General features: G+C 39.8%; 1 protein-coding gene across 10 annotated transcripts in view; it reads right to left on the bottom strand.

The window, feature by feature from the left end:
- LOC104969531 (uncharacterized) overlaps nucleotides 1–26,383 on the bottom strand; it is a 238,519-nt gene that overhangs the window by 185,702 nt on the left and 26,434 nt on the right. For 8 of the 10 annotated variants that reach the window (XM_059890150.1, XM_059890151.1, XM_059890155.1 and 5 more), the window contains exon 1: nucleotides 1–26,383. This exon is cut by the window's left edge; it is cut by the window's right edge and continues 26,434 nt beyond it. The exons of the other annotated variants lie outside the window; for them this stretch is intronic. The gene's annotated coding sequence lies outside the window, so the exon portion shown is untranslated. 10 annotated transcript variants of the gene reach the window in all.

Below are 26,383 nucleotides of genomic sequence, written 5' to 3'. Positions count from 1 at the left end.
GAAATGTTAAAATGGAAACCTGTGTGTCTTATTTATGTTTGCATCCTCAGGACCTAGCACAGTACCAGAAATTAGCATGTGCTCAGTAAATATTTGCTGCATGAATGAATGAACAAATGAATGGAGATAGAGCAAGGATGAGAGAGAGGACTGAAAGAGGGTAAAAGTGCAGAGAAGCAGGAGAGCAAACGCACACGTGCATATATGTATGAGGGAGAAAGGGCCGCTCTGGCAGGCACTGTCCTAAGATGTTTTGTCTGTGTCTTTTGGTTCTTTTTAAAATGATATAGTATATTAACCGTAAAGAATGTGTTTATACGACCATAACAGAAATCCCAACAAACCATAGCTTAAACATACTAATACATGAAATTCTTTTTCTCAAATAATAAGATTTATGGAATTAGGCGGAAGCTAGTATTGATTAAATGGTTCAACAAGGTCAAGGCCGTCACCTCTATGTATCCCTGGCCCCAGTATGACTGCCACAGCTCCCTACATAGGATATATGTTCAAAGGGGAAAACTAAGGAGACACCAGGGTATTTTTCCCTTTCATTAGAAAAACAAGCCTTCAAGAATCCTTATCAGACTTCCACTTGGAACTCCTAGGTTAGATATGTTCCCTTTGTTCCCTTTTCAGCAAAGAGATTCAGGAGTGTAAAGTATTTTTCTGAACAGCTTGACATTTTGAAGGAAATTTAGGTTTTATTATTAATGAAAAAACAGGGGGAATGGGTTTTGGTAGGCAATTATACTAGTTTTCTATTGCTACTCTAATTACAGAATTACTGAATTTAGCAGCTCAAAATGACATACATGTATTACATCTCAGTTTCCATGGGTCAGGAGTTTGGGTATGGTGTAACGGAGTCCTCTGCTTAGGGTCTCATAATGCAGGTGTCAGATGGGCCATGTTCCTTTCTGGAGCTCAACATCCTCTTCCAAGCTCATGGTTGTTGGCAGAATTAGATTCCTATCTGCTCTATCATTGAGGCCCTTGGGTCCTCTAAGCTGCTCACACTGCCCTGCCACATCATAGCAACTGCTTCTTCAAGGTCAGTGGGACAGTCTCTTTCTCTGTCTCCAATCTGCTAAAATGGAGTCTCATAATGAAACATAACCCCAGGAGTGACAATCCATCACCTCTGCCATATTCTATTGGCCATACTCATGAGGAGGGGATCATACAAGGGCATGGATGATAGAGGGTAGCCCTGAACTGCATCTGCCACAGAAACTGAGTGTCATGAAGAAACCAAAATGGGGATCATTGAAGCTTAAAAGCCCATTCAGGTCATATAGAAAGTAAAGAGGCAGTTCTCCACAGATGTCTCACTAGGTTGTCATTGTCTAAAATATCTTCTGTAGAACCCCACTTTTACAAGACAATATTTGGTGTATTTGAGGGGGGAAAGTTTGGTGTTCAAATAGGTTCAGAGAATGTTGGAATCACTAAAGTTGAACTGATTTTTTAAATGAAAAAAACTCTTTAGCACGTTTATTATAAATCTCATGGGAAAAACAGAGGGAGGTTGCAGCCTTTCCAAATTAATCTAATGCCAAAACATTTTTGTGCATAAAACAAGAAAAATAATAGCTAACAACAATTGGAGCACATTCTGTGCTGCAAGCATTATTCTAAACACCTTCATAAGCAAATGATGCTGGAGGGGCTGCCAGAAGCACTGTGTGTGTGTGTGTGTGTGTGTGTGCGCGCGCGCGCGCGCCCATGCACATACATGCACACACACACGTTCATTTGTGTGGTTGGGGAACAAATAGAGGCGATGCAACTTCTCCCTTTCCCCTACTCTTCCAAATTTCCAGTCTCACATCAATGCCTTCAAGGGGAGTTTGAAACTTAGAGAGGAGAGAATATCCTGCACATCTTCAGACATATGTACTATTATTTGAACAACTATTCAAAGACTCAGATCCAGATCTCTTGATTCCAAGCCTAGTACATTGCCAGTTGCAATGCAGCATTGCATATTAAAGAAAATAAGTGATTGATCTTGCTAATCATACATTCTCTAACACTACCCACCTCTGAACATTTATCTGGCAGTAAATGGAATACATCAGAATCTGCAGCTTTACAGTATTCTTCCCAAAGTAACCAAATTTACTTTTTCCTTTCGTTACAATCTCTGCCTTTCCTCTTGACTTCCTTTGGCTGAGTATTCACTCCCTGAGATTTGCTTCTTTCAAAGAAGAGTCAAGGATGTTGTTAGCTGGCAGCCAGGAAATGGGTGTCACCATCCATCAAAGGTCAGCATAGAGCTGCAGCCGGCACCATGGGAAGGGGCCCCTAAGCAAAGAAACAAGACCACGCATTTCTCCAAGGCCATGTGACAACCAAGAATTCTCCAGAGCTGGACAAGAGTAAATATTCCAGGAATGGCTTTGTGGTTGGTTGTACTATTCCCGCAGTCTGAAGGGAATTTTTAAGGAACCTGCCCAAACTTTGCCTGTCTATGTAAAAACTATTAGTCTGACCCATTGTTTCTTCATTTCCACATATAATCAATGCCAAAATGAGAACATCACTAGGCAGTTAGGAGAACTGCAAATGGAATGATCTGGAACTTAACCAATTCCTGAGTAAAATTTATTACCTAATAGTAGACACACATAAAACTATTCTAAGTTTTTTTAAAAAACAAACAAGGGCAGGGTGTGGGGTGGGGAAAGTGTATGATAATAGTTTATAATACTATTCTGGCTTTTAAAAGTATTATTATTTGTTTCAGTATCACCTTACTTTAGATCTATTTTCTGAGCTTTACTGCTTTTCCTTGGCACTGGACTGTTTGCCTTTCTTCAGTTAACAAAGAAATCCTGCATGAAATGGTACAAATCAAAGTCAGATATCTGGGAGCCAGAATGTCTACAGGAGCCCATGTTCTGGACTCTGAGGGGTAAATAACCACTAGTTATGAGAAAAAAGAGAGAGAGGGGAAGAGAAATTGAGAATTGGTTTTCTCTTTTCATGTAGAAAGAGGATTGTGTTTTTCACCTGTCCATTTCTACTTAAGAAAAAAGCAATACAATTTCCCAAACCACTGGATTGCCCTTGTTTCCCTCCTTTCTCAAAGCAAAAAAGCTTTTTATTTAACTGGTTAATTCCTGAGCTTCTCTCATGTCTTCTTCCTCACTATGAAAAAGATTTTCTTTTCATCATGCATGTATATATTTTGAGGACTAACCAGTATTCCAAACTTTAGTGTTACTGCTTTTCTTTACCACTCACTAATGAGAATGGTTGCTTAATAACATTCTGGATTAATGATGGCCAGAAGACAAGACTGTTTTCAAGATCAGTGTAGAGTCATTGCAATTAGCATAAAGCTTAGAGATTGGGTTTGAAATGTTACTGTAAGAAGCCACGAAAGGAGCAGAAGTCACAGGTTTTCTGTGAGTAATGATGCATTGTGCTTATTAACTCAAAACATACTCCATGAACAGTTTGGACAACCAAGCAGCAGTGAGTCCCAGAAAGGATGAGGACGTTAACAGGAACAGAGAGCATTAAAAGGAATTAAAAGAAAATATATTGTGCAATCTATTAGACCAGTGGTTAGCAAACTTTTCCTTGTAAAAAACCAAATAACAAATACTTTAGGCTTTGTGGACCACATACAGTCTCTATAGAATATTGTCCTTTGGTTGTTCTTCTTACAACACTTTAAAATGTAAAAGCCATTTTTAATTCTTGGGCTGTACATAAACAAAACACATACCAGGTTTAGCTCACAGGCTGAAGTTTGCCAACCCATGCTTTAAATAATTTATACCCAGCAATTAAAATCAATCCTTTCTTTTTAAATACAAATTTAAATCAAGATTCCTAGTTGTTTTAAAATAACTCAATGACATAATGGTTCAAATGTGCTAAAACCTCTACATGGTTCAAATATAATCCAAGATGTCAAGTCAAATGGGCTTACTTATTTGTTGGTTTTTATTTTCCTCCTCCATCTCAAAAATATTTAAACTTGAGAAAATGAATGTAGGGTCAAATTAAAATTGTGTAGCTTCAAAAGTAGGGAATTTTTCTTCCTTAATTTATCTACTTATCTAAAATCCCTGAATATATAATAAAAATAACAGTTGCCTAATATAGCATTAGATGGCTAATTATATATTTCCTATAAGTGCCAGGAGAGTGCTAATTCTCAGTTTGGTTATAAAAAGGGGGAGAAGGGAAAGAAGATGAGAAAAATAAACAATATTATAAAGCACTAAATTAGCAAGCATAAAGAATAGCAATAACAATTCAGCGAGACATGTTAGATTTTAAAAAGCACAATTGGAAGCAAAGAGCTCATTTCTGTTTCATCAGAAAAAGAAATCAAAGACCATGTACTTCCTTAAGATGAGTTTTAGAAAAGCCCAACAAAACTAAGAGTAGTCCTGCACGGCAGGTGAGGCAGCAGCTGATTTTAGGAATAGAGAGCTAACTGACTTGCTCTACAGTTTCCTCACATAACCTCCATGTCAAGGTAAAATACTTCTGAATTTTGCATTATGAATTTTACATTATCCCAACCTCAAATACCAATTTTCTTTAAAGCCTTTATGTGAATTTTGAATTCTGCCCTATAATATATCCACATCATTTTCATACTAGAGAATGGGCAATTGGTTAAATTTCTACAGTGCTACTAAAATTCCCCAGTGTCTGCCTTAGAGCTTCATCTGCTCCTCCTGACTCCACACATACCCTCGGAGTCATACCTTTCCCATGTTGCAGGAATCCAACAGAAAGAGGCTAGACTTCCCTGATGGTACCGTGGTTAAGAATCTGTCTGCCAGTGCAGGGGACACAGGTTCCATCCCTGATCTGGAAAGATCCCACACGCCAGGAAGCAACTAAACTCGTGCACCACAGCTACTGAGCCCACATGCCACAGCTAATGAAGCCCGCGCCTGAGCCTGCGCTGTGCAATGAGGGAAGCCCCCGCAACCGGAAGCCAGTGCATCGCAACTAGAGAAGCCTGTGCACAGAAAGGAAGACCCAGCACAGCCATACATAAATAAAAGCAATACATTAAAAAAAGAAGCGGGGGGCCTGAAGAATGCCCTCTGCCACAGCCTTCCTCTCTGCCAGGGACTGAGTCTCCCTAAAGGGATGTAGCGACTCCTAGTTCTGGCCTGAGGCTTCTTGACAGAAAAAAGAGAGGGAAAAAACAGACCATGGGAACAGGGCAAATACTTGATATGATTACACGTAGATTGCTAGAATGTGCCTATGTCAAGACTTGTACATTTCAAATATGCCAAAAAAGTGCTGTTTAAAAGACAGAAATTAGAAATCTTTGGGAGAAGATTATTTTTTAACACAGATTTTTATCTATTCACCTTTGCTTACAACACTAAATTACCTATGTAAGATTATACTATAACAAATGAGGGGAAAACTACATTAACCCCATTTTATAACTGAGAAAACTGAGCCTCAGAAAGGGCACGAGTCACTTCCCGCAGTCCCAGGGCTTAGAGAGGCTGACTTGAACCAATGCTGTTTGTCTCCACACTGACTTTACCCCTGCACTCTTGATGATATTCTGACACTGAACCTTATTGAAATCTAAATATTCCTTAGCAACTTCTTACTCTTAAAGTGCTTTATGTTGAAATTAATGATATTTCTATTTAATAATTCAGCATTGATTACTTTATAACGCCAGCTGAAATATTCTACTATAAAGAAGGAAGGAAGTGAATACTTCTAGCCCCTAGGTTCCTATGGATCGCTGGTGCCTGTTAGAATCTTAAAGGAGCGCTCCATTAGCTTGTATTTAATAGCAAACCGTCTGGGCTTCATAGCCCTCAGCCATCTCACCAGCCACCCTCTGTGCCCCCGTTTGTCAGTGCTCACCTGCTCCCTCTCATTAACATGCAAACACACGGTGGTTTCTGCTCACTCCCAAGGCCTTTTCTTAACATGAAGCCATCTTTTCTCTCAGTGTGCTTCTTCCAGTGTCCATTATCTAAACTCTGAAATGTCCCATAGCAACTATGATATCTCTGAGAAATAGAAATGTTTCAAAGCCCTGACAACAGAAACAGAAAGAATAATTCCCCGGTAAAAAGACAATGCAAGTTTGAATCCCCACAATATGTTATTTCAAACCTCATCTCATCATGAGATCTTGCTCTGGTATTGTCCATCACACTCACAAATAGTGAGGAGGAGCAAGATTCTGTTGGACTCGGTGGTAGAAAATGTTTGGTTCATGTGTTTTATGCTGTCCTAATCATTTGATTATACTTAATTCAGGTTGACTTTGTTAGAGAGGCCCTCAACCAGTGCAAGTCATTTTTTTCTTGTCGCGTAAGCATTACGAAATTAACGCGTTATCCCATTGTGATCTTTCAGCTTTCCTAACAAAAGATTCACACTGCAACTACCAGGATGTGGCAAAAAAGCAATCTGAGCTTCCTGCTTCTTCGTGGTTTGGATATGGGGCTTTTTCTGTCAAAAGTTCTGGGTGTTGGTAGCAGCGGGGGGGGGGGGGGGGGATTGGGGGGTTGGTCAGGGATAAACTTCTGACTCCAGTATGCACCAGTTCTGGAGGAGGCAATGGCACCCCACTCTGGTACTCTTGCCTGGAAAATCCCATGGACAGAGGAGCCTGGAAGGCTGCAGTCCATGGATTGCTGAGGGTTGGACACGACTGAGCGACTTCACTTTCTCTTTTCACTTTCATGCGTTGGAGAAGGAAATGGCAACCCACTCCAGTGTTCTTGCCTGGAGAACCCCAGGGACGGGGGAGCCTGGTGGGCTGCTGTCTATTGGGTCGCACAGAGTCGGACACAACTGAAGTGACTTAGCAGTAGCACTATATACCAGTTCTGGTGTCTAGATACAAGGCACGCAGGCAAGCTTTGAACAAGAGCTTGTGTGATTTTTAAGTTTGAGAAAGATACTCCTATTGACCCTTTTTAGAACTATGAAAAACTCTGGCATTGGGTGAGCCTTTTCAATCTCGGGAGTGTCTATTCTCCTTGCCTAATTATGAAAAACAATATTAAAGTATATAATTCTTCAGTTTCAAAGTACAGTACACACACAGCTTGCAATTTGTTTATTACTGAAAAGTGATAGCTTAAAATTAAGGGAATTATCTACATAATAGAAACAGAAAATCCATAATCACAATTTTCTATATTTATCAAAAGACAGGTGTTGGGTGAGCTGTCTCCAGTTCAACATTCACATTGTATCAGATGAGGAGAAATTTCCATTCCACCTGTAATACATAAGCACCATCCTAATGCTATCCCTTTAATACATCCTGTTAGCTTCACACCTTTAATTTTTTTTTTTTTTTACCTTGAGTCTTATAAAGTCTTACTTTTGAAAGCCATGCTAGATAAATGGCAAAACTGTCAATACGGAGAGGCAGCCCAGACATGTGGATAACAGCCAGGGGATCCAAAAAGAAGAGTTTTTAAAATCAAGATTCAAGTCACTCACTTTCTATTGGAAAATTACACTTGTTATGAAACAGAGACATCAAGGTAGTGTTGTGAGGATTAACGAGATCACATTGGTTAAGTGCTCAAAACCCCATGGAGATTGAGTCCGTCGTTTTATTTCCTAGGTGCATGATTAAAACAACCCCCCCTCCAAAATCCATTTTTTTTTAATGCACAATGCATAGAGTCAGTAACTGCCAGCAGTCTTTATTAAACTTATTTCTTTACTCACTTTAGTAACTAATGTTATTAGAGGAGAGAGTGTTGTGAACCCAGGTTAAAAGTGAAGTAAAGGCAGACAACTAAGAAGGCAAATAAGAAATTAATTCTTATAATTTTTACCCAACACAGTAACTACAGGCAATTATACTACATTCATCTGTTAGTCTAAATGACAGAACAGAATGAGCAAAAAGTTTAGGATAAGACCAAACTGGATTCAAGTTCTGGTTCTTTCTACTGGATATATATCTCTCTTTAAACTTCAATTTCTACATCTAAAAAAATGCAATGACAAGTTTTCCTCTAATAATTAGTGTAAGTAATTCAGACTTACACTCCTATTAAAAACAAGCAAAATAGTCAAACAAAATATTTATAATCATAATCAAAAAGATAACAAGATACTGAGGAATTACTAGACCAAAATCTGAAAGACAAGATTCCAGAAAGGTAAAAGACCAAAACACAAAGCTACTGTTGCTCTGAAGTCATTTGCTGATCTAGAAAAAATAAAATAGCAGCAAAACTGAGCTGAGCTTTTGTCAGCCTTAAAGATTAGAGAGTGAAAAGGTAAAGCCCAGAGAGTACTGAAGCTGGGGACTCAGATAAATCACTCCCAGTTTAACCTGGAACTCTACACCGTCAGGCTGACTTCCCCAAACTCCGAAGTCACCCAGTCTGCCCACAGATCTGCAGTGCTCTGGTTATCCCAGGCTATCCCAGGCCTTGGACTGGGATTGAGAGTTCTTCTAAGGCTTCTGGGAGCCCCACGTGTCTGAGTCAGTATTGGCTCAATGCACGTTCATCCATAATGCAAACTTTTGTACCACCTTTCATATGTGTGTAATAGTTCACCTATAACAGATCTGTTAATACAAGGATAACACCAGTTTTTCAGATTTATGAATGGAATTTGATGAAACTGTTGATATCCAGGATTCAGCATGATGCTGAGACAGCCTTATATAAATTCACCTTACTGCCCTTTCCATGACCTTCATTCCTTTCTCTCGGTTTCATATCTTTTCTTCTTACCTTTGCCCCTTTTCCCTTGAACACTTAGGTTTCACCTTTTCTCTGCCCCACATCACCAAATAGCCTTCCCATTACTGCTTCAAGTCAAGTCCCGTGGGAGACAGTGCAAAGAAACAGGAATGTGAGGCCATAACAACAGCAAGGCTAGTTAGGCACATGTGTTCCAAAACGTTTCGTAAACTAGTACGTCAAATGAGTGTGTTATTTTTGTGATATTTGTAAACCCATCTATGTTAATATCTCTATTGCTAAGTGTTGAGCGAATGATAGGTGATCAACGTTAGCCAGATGCTGGAGAGAGTAGCCAAGTATAAGAATGATTCCTGCCTTTCAAGGGGTGCACTTGAACTGTAGCTGAAGAAAATACATGACTGATGTCGGTCAATGACAGAAGCAGTGAGAATTCAGACAAGCATCTGGGAGGAAAGTAGGACTTCAGCAGGGGTTAAAGGGTGAAGGGCACTGAAAATGCCAAGGAAGGAATGGAGACGATGCGGTCCAGGAGAGGAGGAATCTAATGTGGACGATACGGGGGAGGGAGTGCTGGCTGCAAGGCAACAGGAAGTACATGAGCTGAGTGCCCGCTGTGTGCTGTGGACTATTCCATACACATCCCAGATATCACTCCATTTGAGATGTCTCAGGAAGCCCTATCAAGGGGGCATTATCATAGCTTTTCAGATAATAAGTTGAGGCTTAAATGGCCATACCACAGAGCCTGTAATTAAGTGGTGACACTGGAATTTGAAGCTAGGTCAGGAGGACACCAAAACCTGTGCTTACTGACTACCCCAGAACACACTTCATCAGCACCGTTTATGGAAGGCCTGGCAAGAAGGCAAATATGGCTTATAGGCAATAGACAAATGGGAGCCAACTGTAATGGGGTGGTGAGGAAGGAAGTAAATGCTAAGAGCAGCTTCCAGAGTAATTTCTCCAATCTTAATATATGAGAACAAACAAAATCTGGTTATGACCAAACAGAAGATTGTGGGGCTGTGGGGTCTGATGTGTTCTGGTCTTGGACCAAGTAGGTGGCTGTGAGAACAGAAAGCAATGGATAAATCTAAAATCAGTTTAAAGAAAGAAGAGGAGGGTATATTGACATTGGCTAGATGAAAGAGAAAGAAAAGTAAAAAAAAAATAGATCTCAGGACTTTCCTGGTAGTGCAGTGGATAAGAATCTGCCTGCCAATTCAGGAGACATGGGTTCAATCCCTGGTCCGGGAAAATTCCACATACCTCAGAGCAACTAAGCCTGTACCTCTTAACAAGAGACAGTCCAGCAAAATAACGGAGACCGCATGCAGTCAAAAAACTTCAGAGAAAAATGGAAAAAAAAAAAAAGTAACATTGACAAACAGAGAATAGATAGGGAAAGCAACCTCTATGAAGAGAAAGGGAATTCTGGTTTTAATGTGTTCAGTGTAGGGCCATGGCAGGGCTCCTGAGGGTGAGTTTAATATAACCCCTAAGGAGCACTTGGAGAAGGCAATGGCACCCCACTCCAGTACTCTTGCCTGGAAAATCCCATGGGCGGAGGAGCCTGGTAGGGCTGCAGTCCATGGGGTCGCTAGGAGTCGGACACGACTGAGCGACTTCACTTTGACTTTCCACTTTCATGCACTGGAGAAGGAAATGGCAACCCACTCCAGTGTTCTTGCCTGGAGAATCCCAGGGACGGGGGAGCCTGGTGGGCTGCCGTCTATGGGGTCTCACAGAGTCGGACACGACTGAAGTGACTTAGCAGCAGCAGCAAGGAGCACTTGGATAAGAGACCACAGGAAGATGCCTGTGCAGCAGGAGAGCGTACGAAGCACCAGGGTGTCAGTAAGATAACTGTTATTACTGTGTAAAGACTCAGAAGTTTCCTATAGGAAAGATGCAGCAAAAGTACAAAATGATAAATAATGAGAGAGTTCTCTCAGATGCCGTTTGTGGACATTTCTCTTCATTCCAGGCTCTCCTCAGTTCCCACTAACTCCTAGGCCTGTGTGTCGTAATACCGCCTCCACTTAATTCCTGCCCATGTTTGTTTGTTTAGATGTGTCTCTGCCTTTCATCCTGCCCTTCTTTTGTGCTGTGTCAAATAATAAGGACAGTAATGACCGGAATCTATCCATTTTGGCCTGCAGAGCACTGATTGCTGTGATATTCCTCTGTACCATGTTATTTCATGAGATAAAACTCAATTACATTGAAGATTAAATTCTTTAAAGTCAGCCTTTCTAATGAAACTGACCTCACGAATCTTGCATGACCTTTGTTACTTTACTTTGGGTAAAGGCTGAACTACTAGCTTAGCAAAATCTTCAAAATAGAGGAACTTGATGGTCTTCAAAATAGATGGGCTTCCCTGGTGGCTCAGACAGTAAAGAATCCACTTGCAATGTTGGAGACCTTGGTTTGATCCCTGCATTGGGAAGATCCCCTGGAGGAGGGCATGGCAACCCACTCCAGTATTCTTGCCTGGAAAATCCCCACGGACAGAAGAGCCTGGCGGGCTGCAGTCCCTGGGGGTCTCAAAGAGTCAGACACAACTGAGCGACTGAGAGCACACTCACACACACACATGACAACATGTAATTTTATTTTTCACTCATGTTATAGTTCAAAAGAAGCAGTTAAGATCTGCTGGGGTGGCACTGACATCTTCAACTTATAGCTTCCATTTTAGAGATTAAGGTGGCTATGAGAGTACCCTTGGAAAGGGAAGAGAATAGATAGCAATGGACTTCCTTTTTTAAAGAATTGACATATTTTAAAGAATGTGCACACATCACTTCTGCTCACACCTCACTCCTCTGGACTTAGTCGTATGACACAGGGCTGGTTCAAAGGAGACTGGAAAATAAAGCTAGTTGGGTGGCCTTGTGCCAGCCTTTTAAAATGGAAGGAGATGAGGGAGTTCAGGGTTCTGCCACTGGAAAGAAAAAAGGGAGAATGGATTTGTGGGAACCATCATCAGACTCTAGCACATCTGGGTTCAGATCCCCACTCCTATGATGCTCATTTAACAAGACCTATCTCTTCGAATGCTAAGCTAAGTTTTAAAACAGCAAATTCATTTTGTAGTGCTGTTTGCAAATTTAACACATTGCTATTAAAAGAGCAGAATGGAGAGCTCCTTTGGTTGTAATTAGGAAGCAAAGGGCTAGAATGAGCCTCTGGGTTTTCTCTGACTCCTACTCCACTCTGTGGGAGACCTGTTATTCTAAGAAATAAAATTCGGAAAGCTCTCACAGTGTGTGTGCATGCTTAGTCACTCAGTCATATCAGACTTTCTGTAACCCCATGGACTACAGCCCACCAGGCTCCTCTGTCCACAGGGATTCTCCAGGCATGAATACTGGAGTGGGTTGCCATGCCCTCGTCCAGGGGGTCTTCCAAACCCAGGGATCGAACCAGGTCTCCCACATTCTTTACCATCTGAGCCAAGCCTCCTCAGCAGTTAAGCGCAACCAATGAACATCACTCTCTCCAATTTAAATAATGAAAAGTCCTCTTCTGATCCTGATTTATATCAATTTTGTCAGCTGAGTGAACACGCATGGAAGTGAATGCTGAGCCATTTCTTTCCCAGCGTGTTCTGAGAGCACTTCTAAACCTGCAGAAGACACTGCCAAACGTGAATTAACAATCACGTTGATGCAAAGAGTAAAAGGGGAGGATATTTCCGTAATTCTTCCCCACAAATCTAATCTTGACAAATGAGGCAATATTATGTCTCATCAACTAATAAACTGTCCAGATTGGAGTTACATGTGAGGGTAGAAATAAGCTAAAAGTATGCCTAATACTCCTAGAAAAAATTTTTCATCTTCATTTCAAGAGTAGAGGACAGAAAGAAGCAATAGAAAAGTCAACACAATTAAAGCAAAACAAAAAAATAACTTTTCTCACCATAGATGACCTAGAGAAAAACGTCTTAGTTTTTTTCTTCAGTTCTGTTGACTTTTCTATTAGGAATTGTTTGATTTCTCCCTCTTCTACCTCAATAACAAGGATGGACCTAGCGATTTTCATACTGAGTCAGCCAGACAGAGAAAGACAAATATTATATAATATTGCTTATATGTGGAGTCTAAAAAAAAAAAAGATACAAAAAATGAACTTATTTACAAAACAGAAGTAGACTCACAGACATAGGAAAAAATTTATGGTTACCAAATGAGAAAGGGGGATGAGCGAAGGGATAAATTGGTGGGGGTGGTGGGTGGGTAGGGAACTAAGAAGTTTTCATTCTAGTCACTAATTCCAGGGGCTCTATTACAAGCCCAATCCAAGAAATCCAAGAAAACACGGCAAACACTCTGGCCATATAAGGTTGTGTTTGGCTATTTCAAGTTCTTTGAGCCAAAACCAGGCCATGAACTTTCTGATTTTTAATGTGTGTGCTCTTATCACTTGGAGCTTATAGTTTACTTTAGATATGTTATAAAATAGAATAAGTCATTTGATTATGGACAGTTTTTTAAAAATATGTAACTGATTTTTTTACAACAGTGCCATAGTTTCTCATCTATTCACCCACTTCCTGATAAAAATTCCCAGCGAAAGAATCCCTTTCTTGAAATAAATATGTTTAAGATACAAATCATTTGTGTTTCAGGTTTCTGAATGTAGAAGTATGTTGTATTCAGCTGCTTGCTAGGACACCAGGAACGAGTTTAAAATGGGTCATACTGATGCTTGTTAAGGCAAGTTCTTTGGAGATCAATCTCATTGCCTGAATGAACAAAATATACACACTTTATCACAGTTTGATATTCTCGTGGCCCAAGAGCATTTGTTTATAGGTCATTACTAGTGTTTACAGAATTCAAACAGAAAACCCAAAATACTAATGTGCTTTATATTTGCAAGAATAATATTTCTCTGTTCTTTACAGAGGTCTCCTATCTACAGAGAAATAACTTTCAAGCTATATTAACATTTTTATTATATCCTATGATTACTTTGCTATTAAAAATTACAGGAGATTAATATTTAAGGGCCATATTATAATGAAACATATTAGGATGTCTACCATTTAAGTTTTGTTTCAATTTCAATTATTCTATTGCATAGGACCTCATGCCAAAACTTACCTAAGAAAATATTAGGATTTCAGATATTGCTTTACAGGATTTCTATTAAACAATATTTAGATGAACAAAATACTATTTTGCAAGTTTTAGTCCCTGGAGAGTCATGAATAACTGCTTGTATTCAGGAAAAAGAATCCATGGAAACAGTCCTGACTATAAGAATGCAGCATGTTATTTTTCCAACAATTCACATTCTAGGTGCCTGATCAAACCAGCAATTAAACTATCTAAGCACTACAGAGATAAAATCAGATTAAAATCAAATTATGGCACCCGGTCAAATACTTCCCAAAATAAAAACAAAAAGAGAGTCGATAATCCCCTTTTAAAGATGCCAGATGCAGCCACTCACAAGATAAACAGTAGTTAACAAGTCCTAGCCCATAGAGGCAGGGAGTGTTCTCATACATCCTACGGGCTTACAGTAAACTTCCCTTAACCTGTGTCTTTCTTGCTCTCTTCAGTCTTCAAGGGTGTGTATGCCTCTGAGCACGCACACATGTAGTAAAGGTCTGTTTTGAAATTGATCCCTGCCTGATATCATAGCCTGTAATTACAGTAGAATCCTCTTAACTTGGAGATGTCAGGGCAATGTCTTTCATGTTCACCTCAAATTCTCAGTGACTGGCTCAAAGAAGATGCTCATGCTCAATAAGTACTTTTGAATGAATTAGTGAATGAATAAACCAGTGCCAAGATTGTCACCCCCACACTCTTTTAAAACTACGTTTATCAGGGTCACCAATCACCCCACAGAGCTAAATCCAGCTTCCATTCTCGGTCCTCATCTTTTTGACTCATCAGCTGATTTGACAAGGTCTGAGGCTTTCATCATCATTACTCATTCTTTTTCCTATCTCTTTTTCTGCTTTCTCTTTTTCTCCTTGAGCTCTGAATGTTAGAGAGCCTCAGGATCCCAGCGGTGATTTTCCTTTTCTGTCATCTTCATCTCATGGCTTTAAATAACATCACTAACTTCCAAAGTAACATCTGCAGCTTAGATCTCGTTCCTGAATTCCATACTATCCAGTCACTTACTGACAACTCTGCTAGGACAGCATCTCAAACTTCACATGCCCAAACTTGAACTCCTATTCACCCACCACTTCTGCCCCAAACGTGCTCCATTTGCACTCCTCTCCTTATCAGCTGATGGCCTTTCCCTCCTCTTTGTGCTGTTACCCACGTTTCCTACTGCCATCTCGACTGGAGCTGCAACCAGAAGCTGAAGAATAAATGGTGCTCTCTTCCCCCTACATTCATTTTACCACCGTGCTTTCCCTTGGCAGTTCCTATGTGGAAACCAGCTGGCGAGGGAGTCGAGGAAAATAGTTTGTGAGCTTCCAGACACATGGCACTGAGGAATGTTTAGAAGACTGAGTGTGGAGCCGAGCATCTGCGGACGTTTTCTGCCACAGCCTCCTAGCTAGTCTCCCTGCTTCCACACTTACACCCAGCCTATTCTCCACTCTATACCCACAGGCTTTTTTTTTTTTTTTTAATGCAAAGTACACCATGTCACTCCTCCAAAAGAATCAAATAGAATAGGGTAGGATAGGATAATAAAAACTTAAAAATAAAGTAAAGTAAACTTCACTTGCTCTCCATTTCAGAGAGTAAAAGACAAAGTGTTCATAGATAACTGCAAATGAAATGTAACTAACTTCTGTGATCTTTCTGACTTTGTTTTTCCATTGTTAGCTCTTGCAGCTACCCTGGCTTCCTTGCTGATCCTAGACTACAGGTAGACTCCATTTTTGTCTTGGCACTGATTATCCTAAAAACCTGAAACACCCTTTTTGCCAGGTGGCCACCTGCCCAACTCCCTTACCACTAAGTCTTTCCTAGGTTGTAACTTAGTAAATGAGTTTTATTTTAAATTGCAATCCTCACACCCTCAGGATTTCTAGTACCCTCTAGTCTGTTTTTTTCTTATTGATGGTATTTTTAACATAATTCTTCTCACCTTCTAATCCACAGGACAATTTACATGTTTATTTTTGATTTTTCTTCATTAATTATCACTCCCTGCACAAAAAGTTAAATTCCAAAAAAGCAAGAATCTTTGTTTGATGACATTTCCTGGGCCTAGCCCAATGTGTAAACAGTTATGAAAAAAACTTTCCCTCACGCTTAATGTAATGCATGTCAGGACAGGGCTATTGATAACCAGGCAACTGGTCTGTGTGAATGATAAACAGGACAACCATGGCTAACTAATCCTTTATGTCTTTTCTAATAAAAAGCTCTTAAAAAGGAAAAATAAAGAATGAGTATTACAGTGAAATGGTGAAATAGCTGCAAAATGACAGAACCCATTGTATCAGCAGAATTCTCTCTTGTGCAGGTTAACAGAAACCCAATCAAATCAGCTTAAGCCACAGGTCCATTTATCAACACCTAAGTGAAAACTGATTCCTAGAATGTCAGTGCTCACTCTTGCCATCTCCTTTTCGACCACTCCCAATTTGCCTTGATTCATGGACCTGACATTCCAGGTTCCTATGCAATATTGCTCTTTACAGCACTGGACCTTGCTTCCATCACCAGTCACATCCACAAATGGGTATTGTTTTTGCTTTGGCTCCATCCCTTCATTCTTTCTGGAGTTATTTCTCCACTGATCTCCAGTAGCATATTTGCAGAGATATTACTTTTCCAACAAAGGTTCGTCTAGTCAAGGCTATGGTTTTTCCAGTGGTCATGTATGGATGTGAAAGTTGGACTGTGAATAAAGCTGAGCACCAAAGAATTGATGCTTTTGAACTGTGGTATTGGAGAAGACTCTTGAGAGTCCCTTGGACTGCAAGGAGATCCAACCAGTCCATCATAAAGGAGATCAGTCCTGGGTGTTCATTGGAAGGACTGATGCTAAAGCTGAAACTCCAATACTTTGGCCACCTCATGCAAAGAGTTGACTCATTGGAAAAGACCCTGATGCTGCAAGGGATTAGGGGCAGGAGGAAAAGGGGACAACAGAGGATGAGATGGCTGGATGGCATCACTGACTCAATGGACATGAGTTTGAGTAAACTCTCGGAGTTGGTGATGGACAGGGAGGCCTGGCATGCTGCAATTCATGGGCTTGCAAGGAGTCGGACACGACTGACTGAACCGAACTGAACTGAACTGAACTGAAAACTTGAGGAGTAGATGTGGAAATGGTGTAACAGGACCCAGGTACTCTGGCTGAGCCACCAGGGATCAGTCTCACTTTCTCCACATGACTTTTTCTTCCATGTTGTCTTCATTCTCAGGCAGGGTGTCCCCAGCCGCTGCCAATCTGGCCACCAGCAGCAGGAGCTCAACTCTTGCCCACAAGGACCACAGAGGAGAGAGTAGCTCTTTCTCAGTGGTTCCAACAAGTTCCCTGACTGATGCTCACTGGCCTGGATAAGTCCCACCCTCCTGGAACTAAACACTCAATCTCCAAGTGTTCTGGTTTGGGTGATATGCCCTCTCTCTCACGCCATCCCTCAGGTCAGGGGCTGGGGTGAACCCACTCAAACCAGAAGAGAGTGAAGAAAGCATTTTCACAATCACTAGCCAAGGGCGTTTACCAAAAGAAGGAAGAAGAGGCATTAGGCTGGCATTACAACTGGTGTCTACCACATTAGGAAATACCTGAGGTCCGAGGATAGGTAACAGCACGTCTAGTAAAGTGATAGGGAAAGAGGTCTATTCTTTGAAGTCTCAGTATAAACAGCTTTTTTTTTTTTTTCCTAATGAGAAAAGCACTGAAGTCTCAGGAAACTTGAGTTCTACTCCCAAATCTTTCCAGAACTATCTGTGTGACCTTGCCTCACTATCTATAGGTGTCCTCAACTGTGAAATGACAAATTACACTAAAATAATCTCCATGTTTCTCAACAACTCTGTCAGCTGACAGTTCCAACAGGGAAAGCTAAGTGTTGCAGCCAGTTGATGTCCATGTACCATAGACGTCCCTATCATTATATGAGGGAAGTAAGAAGTACCTGCTCCCTTCTCTCTTGCTGTGGTCTAAGGACTCCGTTTAGCACTATTACCTAGTACAGAGGTATGCGGACAGATGTTAAATCTAATTCCAGGAACAGAGAACTAGGTTTTGCCAGTGCCTCCCAAACCTGATTATGCTCCAGCATTACCTGGGGAGCACTACAAAAATATTAATTCCTGGGCACACCCCTATGGTATTGAATTGGATTCTTTAAATTGTATTTTTAGAATTTCCTTTGTTTTTACCTCTTCCTACTTTCCAGTCATGGATGTGGCAATTTTTTTTTGATCAATATTATTTAATGCTAGAAAATAATTTTGTATATTTGCACACTAAGAGAGATCTGCTTGGGTATGTGTACCCAAAAAAATAGAGTCTATATTGCTTGACACTAAAATATGGGAGAAAAAAGAAACACCACATTCACTTGCATATTTGAGTGTTTTATGCATTTTACAAGAATTGTGGTTTTCATAATATATACAAGACACATCATCTTTATTCTGCCAGTTTCAGAGAACTAGTCATAACTTTGCAATTTTCACATAACATCCAAGTCACAATAAGAATAAAAGCATCCTTCACATTTCTTCAGTCACTCACTTTTTTCAATTCATCTCCAGAACTTTTAAAAATGTGATGATGGTAAGTAATATCAATCATATCTATTACATCTGCTCTTTTGTGATGAATTTTTGAATAGATCATAATGTATAATGATACTTTATATTTGATCAAGTTCTTATATTTATGAATCAATCAGCTTTAATCTTAATATTTCTCAAAATATTTTTCTTTGGTTTGTTTAGCCAGTATTTTAATTTTTAAAAGTCTATCCACTCAGATATGAGCACATCAACCACACAAAAAGCCTTAGTCTTGAGGAAATGACATCTCAGTGCTGATACGTTTACCTTAAATAGTTTGTTCACACAAACAAAAGGGTCAGCATGACAGTATGTTCTCTGGGTTTGTCGGGAAATAGTTCATTCCAGTATGATGCAGGTTCCTGGGACTGTAGGACGGGAGTTCTGAGAAAGCTTAAGTGAATGTAAATACAATATTTCCTGTTCACAAACATAAGAAAATAAACAGGCACACAAACACACACATACACAATACACTTAAGATCCATATGTGAAGTGCCCTGAGAAGTGTTCAAGCAAATGCCTCAGGTTCAATGGGAAAAATCCAAATATCAAAATAAATTCTGATGTTGCTATAAGAAAAAACCTTGAAAAATATACTTCTCCTTTTCTTGGGAGGATCAGGGTTGTATTCCTTGCCCAGGTTATCTGGATTTGGAAAGAATTTCTCTTTGAAGTCATTAACTTGCTCATTCATTAATTTATGAAATATTTATTTAGCCTTAATAACTATGGGGAAGATCCCCTGGAGGAGGACATGGCAACCCACTCCAGCATTCTTGCCTGGAGAATTCCATGGACAAAGGAGCCTGGCGGGCTACAGTCCATGGGGTCGCAAAGAGTCAGACATGACTGAAGCGATTGAGCACGCACGCATGTCTAGACAGAGCACTAGGGAGATTTTTAGTATCTTCTTCATAAATCAAGACTGACACTACCATCATTTTTTGAGTAGATTTCCTGGGACCATGAAATTGCCACAGCCCTCCACATCAGAAGAAGGCATAAGGGTTCCTCAAAGCCCCTCCTGCCCAAATATTTCTCCTATTGAGACCCACAGTAGATGAGGACCTCTTACCTACTTTCACAGAGCACCTCCTCTGTGCCTGGCACTGCCCTCATTCTAATTGTGGGAATAGAAAAGCAAATGAGACTCAAACCCTACCTGCAAGAACTTTCACCCTAGTGAGGGAGATGTAAGAAGTCCTATGTGTGTAGCAGAAGCAACAATAGTTGCTAAGGCACCCAGGAGGGCAGCTGGCTCCATCCCTCACGGCATCAGGGGCACTAAAGGGACATGGAGAGGAGGGAAAAAAGACCACGTGTGCATGGCATAGGGGGATGCTGGTACAAGTGCAAAAATAAGCATGATCTGTTTGCAGGGAGAAGCTCTGGACAGCTTGAGAAAAAGTGAATATGAGAAGGGGGAATAAAGAGGGAAGGAATGTGAAGACAGGAGAAGAGGATGGTAAGAAACAAGGCTGGACCAGATAAGGAGAGGTTTTGTTTGCTCTGGGAGGCTTTCTTGCATGTTACTTGAAATCTATAGTGGTATAGTCAGATTGCATTTAGAAACATCCCTCCTATGTTAACCTGGGAGTGAACTAAGGTGAGGAAATCTGATGTTAGCAGGAAGGATTCAGACTACCCTAGAGAGACTTGATATGTCTTAGACCTGGCCCAGGTCTAAGATTGTCTTTTCCTTTACTCCCCCTCACTCACTACCTTATAGGCACACAGACTGTTTTTCTATTTCTTGAACATTCCAAGCCTGTTCCTGATTTGGAGCCTTTGAAGCTGGCATCCTTCCTGTACAGAATGCTCTTCCCCAGTCTTCACAAGGTAACTCCTTCTTGCCATCCTGGTCTCATCTAAAAGGCATCTCCTCAAAGAGTCCTTCCTGTCCATGGACCGAGATAAGGTTCAAGCTTCACCTCTATCATATTATCTGGTTTACTTTATTTTCTTTCTTTTAATCTACATTTTAACATTTTGATTGAAGTATAGTTGCTTTACAATGTTGTGTTATTTTTTGCTGTACAGCAAAGTGAGTCAGCCAAATGTACATATTTATCCCCTCTTTTTTGGATTTCCTTCCCATTTAGGTCTCCACCAAGCATTCAGTAAGGTTCCCTGTGCTATACAGGAGGTTTGCATTAGCTATCTGCTTTATACACATTATCAATAGCATGGGTATGTCAATCCTAATCTCCCAACTCACTCCACCCTTCTATCCCCTTTGTCGTCACTTTCTTTAAAATATTTTTACTATCTGAAGTTACTGTGTCTATTAAATTGCTCAGTTTTTGTCTATCTCCCTTCATTAGAGTTCAGCCTCTGAGGAGCAGACGTTCCTTTGTTGTTCACAGCTCTGCTTCCAGGAGCTGGTGCAGAGTAACGCTCAGTTTTTAAAACTGACTCATAAGTGCTGAGCCTCCCACAACACGTGAGGAGGCACATGCAAAAGACTTGTTGGAGAGCAAGGGGAAGAGAACATCAAAAGAAACAGCAGTTTTGAGGATGCAACAGCCTGTTAGAATCCTCTCATGGATGACTTGGGTCAGAGGTGGGGTTAGCGGGAAACAATGAGCCCATCTGCAGAAGGTTATGGGAACAAAGCAAAAGCACATTTTCGGTAACTGTTTTGAAATTTACTTGACCCAGCTCATAGTCCCTAGATAGAGAACCACTGACTCAGGAAGCACGAGTCTATGTCATGCATTTCGTCACTCAGTTACACCATGTCTGGTGTGGTAATTTGACTCTTCAATGCACGCGTGTGTGCCTTGTGGTGAGAGTCACTGTGATGTGGTGAAAAGTACACTGACCACAGGATCAGAAGGCCCAGATCCTGGGTCCTTATCAAACTCTGTGACCTTGGGGAAGGTCAAGACCACTCCCACTAACTAGTCTGTTCTCTGTCTTCCAAACCTGTTAGGACACAAAACCTTGCACCATTCCTTAGGGCTAGGATTTTAAAATGCTACTGTTTTCATTTAGTAACTTGACCTTGGCTGCTCTCAGTTTTAACCCACACTCAATTATTTCCACAATGCCCCACTTTTATTTATAACCTTATTTTCTTTCCTAGGCCAAATTTGCTTTGAGGTCTTGTTCATGTCTGAATCCCATCTTCCAATTCAACTCATCACTACCTACTGCCAACTTCATCCCACTAGTAATATGCATGTGGTAAAAAGTCAACAATGTTTGTCAAAAATTTTTGGAAAACACAGTAGTGATACATATCAAGTACTTCAAACATTCTCTGACCTAATTATTTTTGTAGAACCTTAGACTTGATAAACAATTCCAAATGCAAACAAAAACATATATGCAAAGATGTTCAATCCAGTGCTGCACTGACTGCAAAACAAAATAGAACAAAAAACAATGATAAATAATCAAGAGTAGAAAGCTGAATAATTTATGAAATCTCCAATGGTGGAAACATCATATGTATGATATGTATGTAACAGAAGAATATTAAACATCCTTGAAAATGATGTTTTAATGGACAGAAAAGTAAAACATATTAAGAAATCAAGTATTAAAAAAAAAGAAACCTATGCTTTATGATTCTGGTTGTGCAATGTTATAGCCATAATACACATGGAGAGAACGAGATAACAATGATCTAAGTATAACAAAATGTTAGGATATTCTTGGAATATTATGCATGATTACTTTCTTTCTAAATCTTTTTTTGTGTTTTCAGTTTTCTATAATGTATTCATATTACTGTTTTATAATCAGAAGAAAAAACTTAAAATGTTGCTAATGAATTAATGAATTTTTTAAATTATTGTACTAATTCATTCAACTCATTCATTTAACTAATTCATTTATAAAGTGAGACTAATAATGCTAATCTCCTTTCCATATTCTCATATATGAAGCATAATGGGAACACTTATACTTTCCCATATTCTCAAACACAAAACATAATGGAAACACTATCATACTTGTAATTCAAATTGTTAATATTGGTACCTCAGATGGTAAAGAGTCTGCCAGCAATCCAGGAGACTCAGGTTTGATCCCTGAGCAGGAAGATCCCTTGAAGAAGGGGATGGCAACCCACCCCAATATTCTTGCCTGGGAAATCCCATGGGCTCATTTTGGTTTTCCCTGGTGGCTCAGATGGTAATGAATCTGCCTGCAATATGGGAGACCCAGGTTGGATCCCTGGGTTGGGAAGATCCCCTGGAGAAGGAAATGGCAACCCGCTCCAGTATTCTTGCCTGGAGAATCCTATGCACAGAGGAGCCTGGTGGACTACAGTCTTGGGGTCGCAAAGAGTCAGATATGACTGAGCAACTAATGCTATGTTAGTAAACTTTAAAAGAAAAATGGCAAGGTCTATATTTCTTTCAAATTAATGATTTTCAGGGCACATAGTAAGATGTGGCCAAAAAAACAGTTGCTAAATTACAGCTTGTGAAGATTAATTAATTTCTAAACTCTGAAATTCACAGTAATGCAAATCAGTGCTCATCCACAAACATCACAAAATAAGAAAAAAAAAGAGCTAGGTTTGTTCAGAGCATTTAATTTACAACTGTTTACTGAGAACTACAGCAGAGACAGGGATCATTAGCCTTGTTTGACAGTCTGAGGAGACAGATTTAGAGAAGTAACTTCACTAAGATCACTGTAGTAGATTAGATTCAGACCATTTTCTGCTACTTCCAATGAGTCTATTATACAATCCTACCCACAGTGAGTCAGGCTTGGCCCTGTGCCTTGTTTAAGCCAGTGAGTAGAAATCTAACATTGTCTATCATGGGCTCTCTTTTTTCCCCTCTCCCGTGAGGCCAACAATGCTCTCAAGATATGGGCTATAAAGAAACTATAGAGCAGAGGCATGGCCACCCAATAAAACATGCAACACAAGTGAGTACTAATGTTTGCTGCCATCAGCTACTGGGGGATCTGGCCACAGTACACAGTATTGTAACCTGCACTGATGCTAACGGAGTCACTATAACTGGTGAAGACAAAATTCAAATCCAAATCTGCTAATTCCAAAGCCTATGTTCTTTTCACTACATCATACTGTCTTCTCTTACGTTTTTAATTATTTTGATGAAATTTATTTTTATGCTGAGAAAAAATTTTATAGCAAAACAATAGTCTTGGTGGTGGATCAGAAAGTGAAAGTTGCTCATTCATGTCCACTCTTCTGTGACCGCATGGACCGTAGCCCACCAGGCTCCTCTGTTCATGGAATTCTCCAGGCAAGACTACTTGAGTGGGTAGCCATTCTCTTCTCCAGGGGGTCTTCCTGACCTAGGGATAGAACCCAGGTCTCCTGTATTGCAGGCAGATTCTTTACCATCTGAGCCACCAGGGAAGTCCCTAGGGTTTAGAGGTATTTTTCAAATATAAAATTGCAATAGTCCTTTGTGTTCCCATCACTTCCATATCTTCTATTATGCAATAAATAATTTTACACATTTAATCTAACACCCTGGAAATTCTTACTCATGCCTGCAGATTGATGCTGAGCTAAGAATTCATGTATTGGGTTAGCTTTACTACCTGAGTGTCCAGAGAGAAAACCCACATTTGGGCAAAATCCCTGCCCCTTTGCTTTGGGAAGATTGATTGAGTTAATGTGTATTTGTCACTTCTTATTTGGAAACAAACCATTCTTATAGATAAGGAAATAGGCTTTATTAAGGTTTCTGCTTTTAACTTGGCCAGGTGCTATAGGCCACTCTGTGGGTAGAAATATCTCAGTCCTACTGTTGAAGGTGACTCAGAGACCATCAGGAAGACTTTCTAAAAGAAATGGTCCGTTCTATTCAGTAGAATCAGCTCCTACTGAGCATAGTCATTTACTGTCATGGAGATTCAGTCATTCAACAGGTACTGCTGGACTGGCTGCAGGATTTTACAAAATTTCTGGCCAGCTCACCTGTACTGTTTTGAAAGTCTGGAAATTGAAAGTCAGGTTCTAACTTCTAACAGATTATAGCAATAAAATTGATGCTCAAACCCATCAAACTCATTAAGCACTGATTTGGGGGCCCAAGAGCACTCAATGAAAACAAATACACACATACTATCTTCTTTGGAATGTAACCCAAAAGCCTTAGACTCACCAGTTTCAAAGAAAGCTGAAGCCACAGTAATTTTAATATTCAATGTCTCTGACTCATCTATTAGTCTTTCATATAGAATTTTTAGTCCTCTTTAAAATAACATCCCTGCCCCAAAGATGCATTCTGAATCAAGTCTGACTTGTACATAACTTGGACAACTTTTCCCAGCCTTATATAGGACAAGCATCCCCCGTGTCCACCATTATTTCTATTACTTCTAGAGGACACTGTCTTGCTAAAGGTACTTCTTTTGATGTATTGAAATCATATGGCCCTTAAGGTATAGAAACATATCTGTGCTCACATTCTTTCTAAGTTAGAGATCTGAATCCATATGCCAGCCTCGGCTACCTTTATTTCCATCCTCCCACTCTTCCCAGCAGCGATGCACAAGCTCTCTCCTCCCTCAACCAAAATACCACAACCAAAAGGCAGATTAAACTGTTTCCTCAACACCTCTACCACTTCTTCAGGTTTTCCCCCCTGAGGATTCAACATAAACTGCCATTATAATCTCTCTTTTCTTTACAATATCTTGAGTTTTTCTAAATTTGTATTTATAGTACTTTAAAGTATAATTTATATATTGAACAATAAAACACCTTAGTTACACAGCTTGATGAACTTCAGTGTGCATTATACTTCAAATGTAACCTGATTAAAATAGTATTTCACAACTCTGGAAAATTTCTTCAGTCCCTTCACCATCCATAACATCCCACATTTGCAGACAATCACTATCCTGATTTCTATCAACATAAATGAGTTTGACCTACTCTTGAATTTTATGTAAACAGAATCATCCATTCACTTTTTACATCAGGATTCTTGTGTTCAAATAATTTATTAGTAAATTAGCAGTTTTCATTGCTGAGTAGTAGTCACATTTTATTTATGTGTGTGTGTGTGTGTGTGTGTGTGTGTGTCTATATATATATATGCCACAGATGGTTTATTCACTATTATAGTAATGGTCATTTAGGTTGTTTCCACGGGGGGGCCATTATGAACAAAGCCACCATTCATAGGTTTATTTATTTATTTATTTCATAGGTTTATGAAGGTCTTTTTCTTCGTAAAGAAAAAGAAGGGTGTTTCTTTATTAGAAATTGCCAGTTTTACAAAGTCATATACCTTTATAAACACCCTTTATAAAGAAAGAAGGGTGTTTCTTTATTATAAAGTGCCAGTTTTACAAAATGGTATACCACTTTATGTTCCCACTAGTAATGATGAGAAATCCAGGTGCTCATATACGGAAGGATGTGAAGTGATGTTTCGTTGTCTTTCCTATGAGTTCCTGAAAGTCTCTGAGCAAATCCAACCTAGTCTATGGCAAACATAACACAGTTCCTGTGTTCAAATTAAACAATGATGATTCCTATAGGCTTAAAAATTTCTAAACACTAGAAGCTCAATATAGATTTTAATTTTCTGAAGTTAGGGAAAAAAACATCACAGTAAAAGCCTGGAATCTTTCATCCAAATAAAATTTCTCTCTATAGTTTACTACTGCTGAGCATGCCTTTAGGAGAAGTTATTAATCTTGTTTTGATGTATCTATCGCCTGATTGATCACTTTCAGAATTCCTCACCCTTGAAGGGTATTTTGTGATTTCATATATCCATTGGCATTCACGTGGCAGCCTTTCTAAGCTAAGGAGATAAAAGTGCTATCATCCTGCATGGAACTCCACAGTCGTTGATGGGTGCTGAGCAAAAATAGCTACCGTGATTATGAGTTTTCCCAAAGGAGGTGCCTCGATGTGCAGTTCACTGTTCTGCCTGAACTATGTTCCAGATCAGCACG

This window comes from Bos taurus, chromosome 9, assembly GCF_002263795.3.
Source record: "Bos taurus isolate L1 Dominette 01449 registration number 42190680 breed Hereford chromosome 9, ARS-UCD2.0, whole genome shotgun sequence".
NCBI lineage: Eukaryota > Metazoa > Chordata > Mammalia > Artiodactyla > Bovidae > Bos > Bos taurus.
This window is presented reverse-complemented; position numbering and strand designations above follow the sequence as displayed.